This window comes from Wasmannia auropunctata, unplaced genomic scaffold, assembly GCF_000956235.1.
Source record: "Wasmannia auropunctata unplaced genomic scaffold, wasmannia.A_1.0 LD334508.1, whole genome shotgun sequence".
Classification (NCBI taxonomy): Eukaryota; Metazoa; Arthropoda; class Insecta; order Hymenoptera; family Formicidae; genus Wasmannia; species Wasmannia auropunctata.
In genome coordinates, this window is record NW_012028382.1 from 1446072 (window position 1) to 1460143 (window position 14072).

The window sequence follows — 14072 nt, forward strand, 5'->3', positions numbered from 1 at the left end:
TTGAATTACGGAAGTAATTCAGTTAGAGTCCAAAAGGTACATACACAACATCGAACCTGGCGTTACCGGGCGAGCGGAACCAGAAAACGCGATTGCGACGGCTTTCGCGAAACAATTTCTACGTGCGAATGGCGCCGCCCGCGCGCACGCAGATTTCTACTTGAAAAATGGCAGGCGTCTCTAGAAAATAGTGACAAAAAGGCAGCGCTTTTTTATTTGCATCAGTGTTTCCCGCGTGGAACTCCGGCATGTACATTTGTCGGACGTCACGGCATGCCGCGCGCAATTTCCGCGGGGCGACCACTCGAAATTTTTCTCTCTAGCCGCGTTAGACAGAACGAGCACTTAATACGTAACGCAAATCGGGGAAGCGAGCACTGATTCACGGGATACGCGGGGGCTTTGCGCTATCCTGGCCGTGGATATCAGCCACGTTATTTCGGTCAGTTACTGGTCGGTAGCGTGCAAACGGCTCGCAATTACTCCGCTTTCTAATTTGGTTCTGGGCGTCCTACCGCTGATCTAACGATCAAATCACGTGACCTCCAGGAGGTCCGAAGGGCCGAGGGTAAGTTAAAACGTGCCGTAACATAAGCCGTTCCTTCACTTCTCTGCTTTCGCGATATGATACTCGTGTTCTTTTGCAGTTATAACGGGGTTTTCCTGACGCGAATATGTATTGACGTTAAAAGACGGGAACCTCATTTCACTTCAATCTTTATTTATTCTTTTCCGTTGTAACAATTTATTTCATTTCTATCTTGACTTTTAAATTTTATAAATTCTAAGATATGAGATACATATATATAATGTATTAGATTAAAATATGTATTTTACATTATAATACATTGTAATAAAGTCTATTCCCTTCTATTGCCCGTAAACTAGAGAAAAAATGATGTTATAAAATTATAATTTCGCCAAGGAACATAACGTGCAATCGAGGAAGTTTTAGATCTGTTGAACATCACCGATCATCAATGATCCATTTAATTCGTGGGTAATTGATCGCCGCAGCTCTTTAATCTGAGCGCTAAAGAATTCGCGAGTAACTTTCGAAATCCGTCGCGTTGCTTTGTATTTTGTCGCACGGCGAAACTACGGACAAACTCCATCTTCGGGAAACATTGCTTTCGGGCGAATGGACGATCGGGTGCTTCCTGCTTCCGATCGTGATTCTGCACGTGGACATTGAAGTTTTACGGAGCGTGAACGAAATACGTTGAGGGTGACGTGGGGAGGTCGGAGGAGGAACGAGTTGAATCGAGACGACTTTCGTCGGCGACGATATTATAGATTCTCTTGAAGAGTGTAAGGTTACTGCCTGACGGCAATGAATGAAGCACCGTTACGAAAAACGAAGGAATATTTCCATCCGATGTGACAGAACAGTCGAGATTATCGGTGCGGGTAAGAAAAGGAAAGACATCACAATGGAGAAAAGTGCCAATTTCAATCAGCAAGAGAAATATACACTGAATCGTGCAATAGACATTATAAGATGTCTCATAGTCTCTATTCTCTCGGATATCTCTATTCATCGGATTATTTGCATTTTCGCGACTATTATAACGATTTGGCCGCTATTAAGTTGAAATTGCATCTGATGCTGTTATACTTTATACGCTGTAGAATACTGAATAGTAACATGAGATATTTACTGAATCGTAACACGAGATATGAGATATTTAATGTATAATGCATCAGCTGAACGCTCAGAATTTTTACGACATTTTTCTATCAATCCTGCGAGAGATAGCGTCACTGACTGTATAATTTCACATCGATGCAATTTAAAAATTCATGCAATTACAGGTTAGAAAAATGCAATGTTTGCCGCGTGTTCTATTCTAGAGGAGAGTCTACAACGTTAGTGGATTTAAAAGTTCCGAAAATTCTTTCCAGTTTGCAGTTTTAATGGAATTAAGAAATCGTTTTATGCGTTCACAAACAGCGGGTCTTTTTAACCGGAATTTCCGGCAGACCGAGCACATTTGCGTAAAAATGTGTTACGACCAGCAGCGGAATACTTTAACGTAGAATAACATTAGAAGTTCTTGATGTTATTCTGTTGAAAGAGATCGTATCGCGCGCAGATAATATTATATCACCAAATTACTTCATCTTACGCTAACGTGGAAAGGAAAACAACTAGCCAGTACTATCTATCTCTTTTGCACGCGTACATGTGGAACAAATTCGCGAAACAAATTTCATCACGTAACGCGCGGAATTATTCCACACACGCACAACAGAGAATAACTAGAATTCCTGTAACCGTATCTGGTGTCGCGGGAAAATGCAGCACCCGCGCTAATATAAAACAGAAACACTCGACTAGTCCCCTCTCATCGCCCCTCTCCCCCCTTTCCCTCCCTGCCTATTCTCTAACACTGGGTCATAATAGTTTCCGCCGAAAATTCATGTCCTAAAAATACGCCACGACATCCATAAAGTCTGCCAGTCGTGAAAATTCGGGAGCGACTACAGTCGACATATACAAATATGAGCCTGGTATACCGAATTCCGAGTGAAAGCACTAAAAGAAATTTATTCATAGCCCGCATCTATCCGCGGGATAACATCTTCCGGAGCCGCGCTTCAAGAGATATATATACGTATACGTCCGCGGGAACGTCACGCGTTCGCGTTCGCGTTCGCGTCGCGTCGCGCGTCGTACCGCGGCGATCGATCGGCGCGAGGCTCGCACCCACTGCGTTCAGGTTCTTCTAGAATCCCTTTCTGAAATCTATGAATATTCAGCGGGAGGGGGGATCTTTCCTCCCGTTTTATCGTACTTTTTACAGAGCGGTCGATTCATAATCTTTCTCTCTCTTTCTCTCATCGAGTTAAATCAACATTGCTCGAGTGCGGCGCGTTCGTTAACGATTGATCGACGCGCGCGAGCAAATCCGCCCGACTAAATTTCTCGCGTCCTTTTAAGACGCATATCGTGCCCTAAAAACTTTCTTTAATTAATTTTACACATCGCGGCTAAATGCGCGTAAAAGGCAAATGGAAACTCAAACGCGAATAGTAACTGTCAAACTCCTATAACTCGTGAATACATAATGCAGCTCTCTTCGAATACAAATGTAATCTTGCATAAAAAGAACAGCGGGGAATGCACTCTAGAGAAAATAAGAATTGCAGAAACAGAGCGAAAAGGAGCACTTTTATTATGCAAAATGTATGGTACGTAATACGACACGTCGAATTTTTTTTTAAGCATCAGCGGACTCTGCGTTTGCTAATTAACACATATGTCGTCTTGTATAATGAAAGTGAATTCGACAGTTGCGCCTGGACAATCATTACGACCGGCTGGCAACGGGGACGCTGTTTTCACGCGTGTGGTTAATGAATGCGGAACCTGTAATTAGTTATTGGTTTTAGCATAGCAGACATACGTTTATGCGCATTGTGGGCCAATAACCGTGGCAACAGATCCTCGGACAGCACCTGACGCAACACTGTCGGCCGCATATTAATCAGAATCGCCGCGGTGGAAATATAAGGATTAATGCAAAATCCTGATCCAGTGCGATTCTGCAGTGTCCGTAAAAAAAAAAGAAAAAGAAACATTTCCTTTTTCATCAGATTCTCGTTAACGAAAGACATGATCATATGCAATTGCGATGTATTAGAATAGAATTTAGAAGCACGTCGCGAAATCGGTCAGGCTCACGCTCACTCTCGCCCGAAATAATTAGTCGGGACAATTTTATGTCGCGGATGTTAGCGAGAGATTCAACGGAAATATCACGGGATATCAGAGCCACCTCGTCGGTCGTAACGTGATTCCGTGGCCTGAGGTTAACTGCATCTGCTGCCGCGAAACAAACTGAATACTAATAACGGCATCTCGCGCGCGCCGTCGTATTACAACATTGAGTGCCAAGTGTGGCCCGATGTCTGCTATATCGCGCCGTGTATCTGCAGCATCCACCCTCGTAGATCTGATAGGCAAACTAGGCCACATCTCTCTCCCTCTCTTCCCTTCCCTTGCCCTCCCACCGTCATACTGACGTACCGCTACGAAGCCGCCGCTTCTACGAGGACCCCGCGAGTTAATCTTCCACATTTCGCGGAATATCGTTGACAGCGACGAGAAATGCGCCACGCGCCGCACGTGATTCGTCTGCCTAATTAGTTCGCGAGCGTAAGATCGTCTTGCAGTTTTGCGCGGATAATACGTAACAACTGTCTCAGATCTGCTAGCTGTTATTTGTCTGACTTACGCAAATTTCATCCACCGCATCGCAGTGTAAAATCGTGCGTATCGACGCACCTACGTCTGTTTGCCTTTCATAATTAGCAGCAATCTCACACTACCGTTTTCCTTAATTAATTCTATGTCACATATATGGAAAAGCGTTTGCTTCGAATGTCAGTTGGATGTGTCCTAGATGCCTACGTTCTAAGATGAATTTCACAAGAGTGACAATTCACTTACATACATACTGCTTCACGTAATCTTCATTTTCATCTCCACGTCGGGTCAGCGTCCATCCCCAAAATTAAATATCGCTTATATTGCTTCCATTAAATCACTTACCTAAAACAAAGAGAAATATTTACAGTTCATAAAAGGTTTGAGAAAATGGTACATTAAGTCTGAGTGCTTTATACTAAAGTGCGTACAAATGAATACAGAAATCTATATAAAAGTCCCGAAGTCACAGAGTTTATAACTAAAAGAAAACAGCTGTGGCGCTTAGAGGGTTGAATAATAATTAATATTCGGTCTCAGCCTGAGAATAATCGTATTTCTTCCAATATACGCAAGAACCCCTCGACAAAAGATAACACCTAAATCGAACAAAAAGCCAATCCATCATTTGAGCGGGATACGATCATTCCTCATCTCGTCGTTTTGCCGACCCTCGAATCGTGCGAGTAATCGACCCCTGGCAGCGAGATTCGAAGCCAAACGTTGCCGTTCGCGCTTTCTCGTCGGTGCATAAATCCGTTCGCGGCAATTACGGTAAAAGGGCGGTTAATAATTGACCATTGGGGAATCATCAAATATTTAGGAATGCATGTGGCAACAGGGTGGGGTGAAGGAGGGAGGGGACGAGATCCTCTGGCCTCACCCCAGCACCAACCACCCAACGTCCAGCCTGCGGGCTTCTGGCATTTAATGGCAATGCGGTTTACGTCGGCTAGGCTCGTGAACGGCACCGGAGGTCAGGACAGAACTTTCCCAGGGATATTTGTAGGTTAGTTATGGCTTTTACACGCGAGGTCCCGGCCGGGTCAGGCCGCATTATGCGGTACTCGCAAGGCGCGCGTCGCGCTACTCAATTTAGCCCCGGCTACTCCGCATGGCATGAAGTGGGTGTGGAAGCTTTCGCCTTGTGGACCCGCAATGGCGATACGATGCAGCGTGTCGATCTGAAAATTCTTGGCGTCTCGATCGAGCGACTCGAACAGCCCTTGTAAATATCAGAGCTCGGATCGTACGAATAGATACTTCGAATAGATTCGAATGTGAGAGTCTGGATCCGAAATATTCGGATACTGGAATTTATCGAATATCAAATTTTCTGTTACATTGTTTGCTGATTCGAGCATGCCTGTCGGTATCTGAATATCAAGCAGCAATATTATCCAACGATGTAATTCCGTCAAAGTTTATGGAAGCTATTAATTTAATAAATAAATTTATAGCGCGTATAACGATACATGAAACGGGATCGCATAGCGAAACGATGGAGTTAATTAACGACATAAAAGATACTCGGATCTTATTTTCGCATGTACGGCGCGAATATGACGATCGCATTAAAATTACAATAGAAGTACAGAGCGCGACCGAAACATTGTAGTTTCGTGTAACAAATGGCAGAGGCAAAAGCCTCTTATCCGCGTCGCTGGTGTTTTGATTAAAACCGCTTTTAATGAGTCCGCCGTTGCGCGCTATCCGACTATCAAAATGCCTGCGCGCGCGCGCGCGCAACGTCGGCATTTAACGTCCGCTAAGTACAGAGTCTTTCATTAATTGCGGTCAGGATAAAGGCTCTTGTTTTGCATGCAAACCGACATACCCGGCGGTCCGACCGCGGTCGCGCCGCTGCTGCAACGCTGGTCGGGGTCGCTTTGCTGTCCGGCCTACGTGACATCATCGAGAACACCTGCACACGAATGGACCATTACAGCGGACGGTCGACCGATCGTCAGCTCGATAGATATATATCACCCTCTCGCGGTCTCGGAGATGACCTCGAGACGCAAAATCCAGCGCGCGTGTTCTCCCCGTCTCTATCGTCGATACAGAGAATTTATATGACTGAATATTTACTATGTTTTCAGTCCGACTGCAGGATTTATCGCGCATCACGTACGGATTTCCATCGGACGTATACACGTAATCCGTAGAATTCAATTTACGGTTGGAGAATGAGCGCCGATCGATTGGCTGCGATCGTGTTTGGTGGTAGCGCCAAAAATTGAAGGCCAGGTTATCGACTCTCCTCGCCCTCGATATATCGAGCTCGAATATGCCGGTGCGCTACACTTGAATATAGTTGCTGTAAGTCGAAACAATATATATTTCGAGTGCAATTGTTACAAGCATGAGTTTCATCGAGTTTGCCGATCTATTCTTTCAAAAAAAAAAAGACATGACATCGATACTCGCATCTTTCAAAGTATTGTTGTCGCTTTTCCGCGATGCCGATTGGTTATTTCGTGGCGGTTACTTCGTGAACGGCTGTCATGGCATAGTTTAATAGTTGTGTGTACTGAGGTTAGTAGAGTGTAAAGCAAATATAGCAAAAAATGAAAAATGTAGCGCGCACTTCGTGCGCGTTTGTAATGCTAGTGTCGTAAATAATAGGTGTCAGGCGACTTCTAATTGAAGTTGATCGAGTTACGAAAGAGACTCGCGACTTCTAATTGAAGGTGTCCCGGAAAGGCTCCCTTGGAAAGCCCCACAGGGTTACGAGAGAAGCATTCGCCCGTGCGCGTTTCCCAATTTGTTAATGTTCATTCGTCGTGATTACGCGGGCACGCGGTAATTCCTGTGGCTTCTTCTTCTTCTCGTAACTCCCAGAGTCCTTATGGATCTTGAGAAAAGCCGGCACGTACCTAGTTTGGTCCTGTAATTTGTGACCAGGGGATTGGAGCCCGGCAATACGATAGTGGACCGGCGAGCTTGCGGGTCAGTAGCATCATTAACGTCGAATAGGATATTCGGCCAGTTTCGCGCACACAGTTTCGCCTTGGTTGAGTTTCATCTGAACAGCTCTCCTCCATGTAATTAAGCTACGAATCGGTATGAAACGACTAAAAGCTTCCGAAGTACAGCGGCGTCCGCCCGCGCGTACATCACACCGCGTATCTGTGTAAACAGACACACACGCACCTGCACATACATTTAGTCCAACGCCTAACGCCGCGTTGAGAGCATAGTTGGTGTTGATCACGCAGGAGCGCGAGATACGCGCGGCCGCAGAAATTCCGGACGTACGTAAGCCGATTTACGTGGTTTGAGGTCCGAGCAACGCGATTAATTTCCAAAATCGTTGAGGGAGAGACAGCACGAGAGTGCACCGTCAAGGGCTACTTGCAAGGGTCGAATCGTTTAGATTGTCCATTATTGAAAAAAATAAGTAATGAAAATCAATTTTAAAGTAACATGATATGAAAAACATATCTATAACAAATTTGTACGAAATGTCTCTCTCTCTCTCTAGGAAGGAAAAAATTCTATTTATTTCCGAAATATTCAAGATTGTCAGTTATATTGTACAAGTAACGTATACAAATATAGGTATGCCATATTTATAAATAGGTTCTTGTTTAAAATGATTGAAAATTAGAACAATTCTTTTTAGTATAGATTTTTCGTCTCAGGGTGGCCTACATTGGTGAGATTCGCTACTACTATCTATTTTGTATTATCGAGTGAAATATATCTTTATCAAAGCCAAATGGAATAAACCAACTCGTCGAACATCGACATTCATCGATTCGCAATGATAATGCGGACGTAATTCTGCTTCTGCAATTTTTTGCACGAGACTCGCACTTTAATTTCTCATTTTACATAAATGGACTGTGTGGTCTCTCGGCTCGGTTTTATCGCGTACAAATTGAAAACTTCACGTTTTTCAAATAGAAAGAGTAAATTGATTTTGAGTCATAACGGAAATACGTGCGAATATCGCGATAAATGCAATAATAATACGATAACAATTTCCAGATCGGTCGTATTCGCGAGAGAAAAAGAGATCAAAAGTGCTAGAAAATAATGGAAGCCAATTTCGAATACTCCGATATTTTCGTAATGGTGATAGGCGAGGGTTGCGCTCGAGTCTCTCTCGTACAACAGGGACGAGATTGAGGATATTATTATAATGCCACCGGAGAACCTCTCCATGACTGCCGTTATCCCTTAATTAATTATCTTTTATGTTCCCATGTGTGTGATCGTTCATTTGAATTATAATACTTCGCTTCTAATAATAATTCCAATAATAATAAGGATAAATTTTATTTCGAATCATGCTTTCTAAAATATTTCACGCATCGATAATTTTAAGTACGTTAATATGCTTTCACCCAATTAAATTTACATAATAAATATTTCTTATGGAGAATATTTTTTACTGAAACGCAATGAATAAACATTAGCACAATTAAGAGTATAATCTGTGTTATATTTTTAACTTACATTTTTTAGCTCGCTTGTACTACTATTCTTTACATGGCCATTTAAAGATATATTTTGTGCCAAAGACAATTTTTAATAATAATTAAAAATAATTTCAATTAAATTCCATTAAATATAGAAAAGTAAAAAAAGGCCTGGTGCACCAATTTCGAGGAAACAGCCGCGTCTGAGCGTCGATGCGCAATTAAGATACCCAGAGGGATAAGAGAAATCCCGATTTGTGTACAATCGATACCGGGTAAAATTAGCGAGATAATTTAGATCGGCAATCGAGATTGCACGTGATCTTGGGTAGGAGCAGATTACACACAGAAATGGTACCACCCAAATCCGCAGTCGGATTTTAAAGACAGCTGAAACTCACCCTTGACCTCGTCCTCGATTTAATCCGGAATGTATTCGCGTGTACCTTGCCAACTTGCAACTTAAAACTCGCCCGCCCAATTCACGCCGCGATTACTAATGTTCGATAAGAGTTGACGGACGGCCGGAATTTCTCGTACGATTTCACTCGATGGCGCGAATCGATACAACCGGCTCGAAGTTACTAGCCTGTCCGTCCGGAACGTGAGCTTTTTCGTCGGTTCCGTAAATCTCGAGGTCACTACTACGCCCGAAGACAAACAGTTCCGGATTTTTAGCCGACGACCAAGGGACTCAACTGGTCAGTGCCAAGAGTACGAGAAGAGGGATGCTATTCTTGTCGAATAAACCCGATCGTGACTCAAGGACAAAAGTACTGCTGGAAGTACATCTTCTCGTCGTTCGTTGCTGAGCGAAAGAGCAACGTAAATGTTTTTCTATCCGAAAGATAACTGTCGTCTGCAAAGAAACGATTCTTGCAATTGTTAAGTTGGTAAAAGATGCACTAATAGCTCAAATACGCCTAATTTAAAAATTTGTAAAATAGTTAAAAAAATGATAAGACGCATAACGTGCATCGCTATTATTTATAATGTATAAACTACTGAGTTTGAGGTATTTTTATTTAATTACATCAAATGTGAGCAATTTCAACTATTATTTGCACACATGATTGCCGACATTTTATCCATCCGAGCACAGTCGACGGTATTCAACGAATAGATAGGTTACAGGCGTAACAACACTTTCGCGAACTATTAAATCCGAATAACTGCCTGGCGCTTTGCATGGATATCTATATTTTCGCAAACGAAGGTACAAAAGAGAGGGATAACGTTGGGATGCAAAAAATCCTATGTTTCAGCACTTTATTTTGGAGTGCAGAGATGAGTGCGTTAGAGCAGGAAGATTGGTATATCCATTCAGTTCAGTTTAATTTATATAATGATATATAGTAAGTTCGCTATACGCATAAATGAAGACGAATGAGCTATACACCGAGACAGAAATTTTACAATCGTATAAAAATCTCACAACTATATACTACACCATATGCATTTAGCGCGTGATATTCATTGATTGACTTTTATTCATTCGATACGAAGAATAAATGAATATATAGTGATGTGTAACATTTAAGATTATAATTATAATTTTATTATAATTAAGAAAGTATACATAAAATATATATCATGCTCCATTTTATACATCCACATTCCCCTTTCTTCCTGCGATAATGTACAAACACAGAAGATTCAACAACTGCAAGGTCTGCACACCGCTTTCTGCGGCGGCGATTCCGTGACGTGGAAAAAGCAAACCATTCTCCGTGGTGGAAGAGTAAAGACGGTAGACTAACAGACAGGAAAGAAGAAAGTGCCCGGGAAACCACGTGGAAACTCTACCTTTCCCGTACTTTTCCCCGAAGATTTTTTTAAGACGCTCCTCCACGTCCGTGCAGAGTTTTCACACTCATCGTGCTTCTCGCTTCGACCGCTTAAATAAGAAATACAATACGGAGCTTTTAACGCAGTACACGTTGCCAAAGAAATTCGTTTTATTTCTTTAATCTACCTTGCGAATCGACAATCTCGTCTTCAATTTCCTTTTGCATCCTCTAAAACATGGATGTACAATCCAGGCATAGCATAGTAAATATTAATGCTTGTGTATTCAGTTGCGTTCTTCATCTATGTATATATTTATATACATACATATACATCGGAACAAGTATACTAATTGCACAAAATATATGTATATCGATCAAAGAAACTAGTATTTGATTAAGTAGGCGAATCTTTTTACTTTGTAGAATATGTATTTTTTATGGAATAATTTTTTTTTTTCCATTTCATATAACGTCCCTTTTTTCGGTTCTCTAAGGATGTTACGCGAATTGGATTGAACAATTCGAGGACGAACCCATACAATACATGCGCAGGATCAAACGGCCCAAACCACCCTGTGGAAGTACCAAAGTGTTTTATTACTGACCAATACAAACCGGTCTATAAAAAAGGTTTGTTTGAAAATATGCCTCCGTATTCAGCAACGCGTTGTAGCCTCCACTGTGGGTGCGCGCGCGCGGCATTTTTTGGATGCATATGTGTTGTACAACGGAGTATGGTCCATATCGAGTGCCCGTCTATACCCATAAAATCTCATGCCAGCCGGGGTCTGTTATTTTGCCGTCCGATCGAGTCCTCCTCCGAATGGCGAAATGCTTTATCTCCCGCCTCCCGATATGCTACGTTAAAGAGAACACACACTCGCCTATTCGTGTGATTTTTCGATAACAAAACTCGCAACATTTACGTTTAAATTTTTTTTTTTCACTATATGGCCACTCAAATCAGTAACTTTGTAAAAATTTATCTCTCTTATTTTTTCGTTAAACATTTGCATTGAGCGTTAATATATGACATAAAAAAGCAATGATATATGGAAAAGTTCTTCGATTATAAGATTAAGTAAGAGGTAATTAATTTTTGCATATTCTCTAAGAAGTGAATGATAAGTCGAAAGAGATTTTGAAAAAATAATAGACTGGTAAATAAAAAATACAAAGAGTAGTGACGGAAACAACCTGAGGAGATCAAGCAACATGTATAGGTGCTTAGAATTTGAATGTAATAATACCTGAAGCACGGTACAATGTCGAAATGATTTTCTTCTTCATTCACATATTCAATCGGATTTCAGTGTCTTATGTAATTTACTCTATATTTGATTATGAAGTCAATTGCATAAAGTAATATTACGACTATAATAATGCAGATCAATAGATATGTAGCATTTATTAGCAATTCTATTAATGTAAATAATAATATAGTTATTACATACGTACAATAACCATCATATCTTCTATTATTCCCTGTAAAACGATAATTTATAACATATATGAATAGTTGATTAATAACTCCATAAATTAATAACTCTATGAAACAATTAATATCTTGCTGTATAATATCCACCGATTTATTCGATGTTTTTATATTTTCGTAAAAAAGCTTATATGAAAAATTGTAGCAATAGAGTATAGCATGGCTGTCATATCTAAAAATAAATCGAAAGCAGTTTTAAAAACTGTCCTACAAACGAGCGGGTAATGACAAATGCACTTGAAACGCATAGCGCGATCGAATTTGCAACGCTGATAGTCGCCGAATGCAATAACAAAAACTCGATCGCGCAATAGCGAAGCAATTTAGCGAGCGCGATATTTCCGTATTAATTCTAGGGATATTAATCAACAAATTCCATTAAAGCCGTGCGAGATAACTCCTGTCAAATCGTGTAATGTCGGACAGGACATTCGTAGATTACTATTAATATAACGCCGCGCAAAATGGAGGGGTGTATTTTAATCCTTTTAATCAGGTAGAGCGGGATGCAATGGCTTAATTACACCCGAGCGTTATCGCGTACGAATGAGCTGGAAAACCCTTTATGAGATCGCACTCTTTTATTACGCTTTTACGGCGAAACGAATTTAGCGACTGCGATATCGCGTGCGATGCGCAAACGCGAGTCGGAGGCAGTGAAAAAATCTTATTAATCTCAGCCGCGCATTAAATGCTTCATCGGTACGCCGTCGCTTTTATCGTGATTGCATTGAACGTGTAAGTAAGGCAAGATAGCTGATGAAAAAATCGGTACAACTGCATCTATTTTACACGCGACGTAATGTACAGCTACACGTACGCGCGCTGGCCCATATGCACCGTACCGTTCACGTAGAAAAATTGAAATATGATGCGAAGCCTTCGCTACTGCACTGGTAATTTCACGGTGGTCTGCGTTTCGTACTATCGCGCGGGCCGGGCATACGGTGAATGACCATGGGCAGTAGTGTGGCATTTAAATGACATTTAACAGACCCTGTTACGGCTCTCTATTTCACGCCACGAGCCAATCTTATTGGCGAACACCGCCCCGGATAACGGCACCGCACCGAAATGGATCAAAGTGCGATTTCGTCGACGCTCGTATAGGCAAGTTCTCGAATCATTTTCCGGTATTCATTGCGGTGCTAGAAAGAACTAGAGTGTGAGAAACTCACTCACACACACACACACACACACACACACACATACGCGCGCGCGCGCGCGCGCGAATTCTAAAGCCATACATATCTAATTCGAGAAATAGAAGATTAAATTTGCCCAAAATAACGGGCGAGCGAGAAATTTAACGATCACACCGGTGCGTGTCGCGATAGCGTGAACGACGTTGCAAAATAATTTCGATACAAACGCTGTCGCGGCGATTTGTTAAATGGATCGCAAAAAGCTTAGTTTACCGTACGTTGATGACGGAGAATGATGGGAACGTGACTAGAATTCAATTAAATCAAATGGACCAGGGATCGAGCTGTCTCCTGCCCCTCCGTCCAACTGACGATTATACAACAGTTATCCCTTTTCATGCCTCGCACAGCGACCCCTTTCAAGCTGGATTGCCATAGGCATACGTTGCTCGATGACCTAAAGTTTTAATGCCCGAATCAGTGAACGCGCAGGATTTAATAGATGGCCAAAGCCACCCCCCGCAGCCATTGCACTTTACGGTAAAGCCGAGGCCTTTGAAATGTCGCGCGTGCCATGCATCGAACGTTATTCGCAATTTATCGCTCCCGCTCGGAACAAAGAGACCGCTCATCTCTCGTCAGAATTTCTTGTATATTTTTATTATTAACTTATGCATTACATTACCTCGAATGGGCATTTTGCTTCGCGCAATTAAATTGCCAAATGTAAAAAATGCGCAAAATATGGAAATGTTGGTCGAATAAAATAATAACTAACAGACAATTTGAAGATAACTGATAACTTTTTTAGGAAAAGCGCAAATAAATTAGAGGAATTTTATTTTGTTTTATTTAAAAACCGACCAACCAGCTAATTCCGTAAAATTGTTATAATAGCGAATGTTATTAAACGAGGATTGAAATCTAAATGTGTATAAATATTCGTAACAAATAATACAATCCATAGTTCACAAAATATAGTTTTAATTTCGAGATATA

General features: G+C 41.7%; 1 protein-coding gene and 2 long non-coding RNA genes across 6 annotated transcripts in view; 1 reads left to right on the forward strand and 2 right to left on the reverse strand.

The window, feature by feature from the left end:
- The window catches only part of LOC105458552, a 253105-nt gene that overhangs the window by 170646 nt on the left and 68387 nt on the right, over positions 1-14072 (forward strand). The window lies entirely within an intron of this gene.
- Positions 1-14072, reverse strand: part of LOC105458551 (lachesin-like) — a 280519-nt gene that overhangs the window by 140679 nt on the left and 125768 nt on the right. The window lies entirely within an intron of this gene.
- On the reverse strand, positions 10179-10982 carry LOC105458546. The gene is made up of 2 exons (XR_975546.1): positions 10619-10982; positions 10179-10540 (listed from the first exon to the last, which is right to left on the reverse strand). It is a non-coding gene; the product is annotated as an uncharacterized LOC105458546 (long non-coding RNA).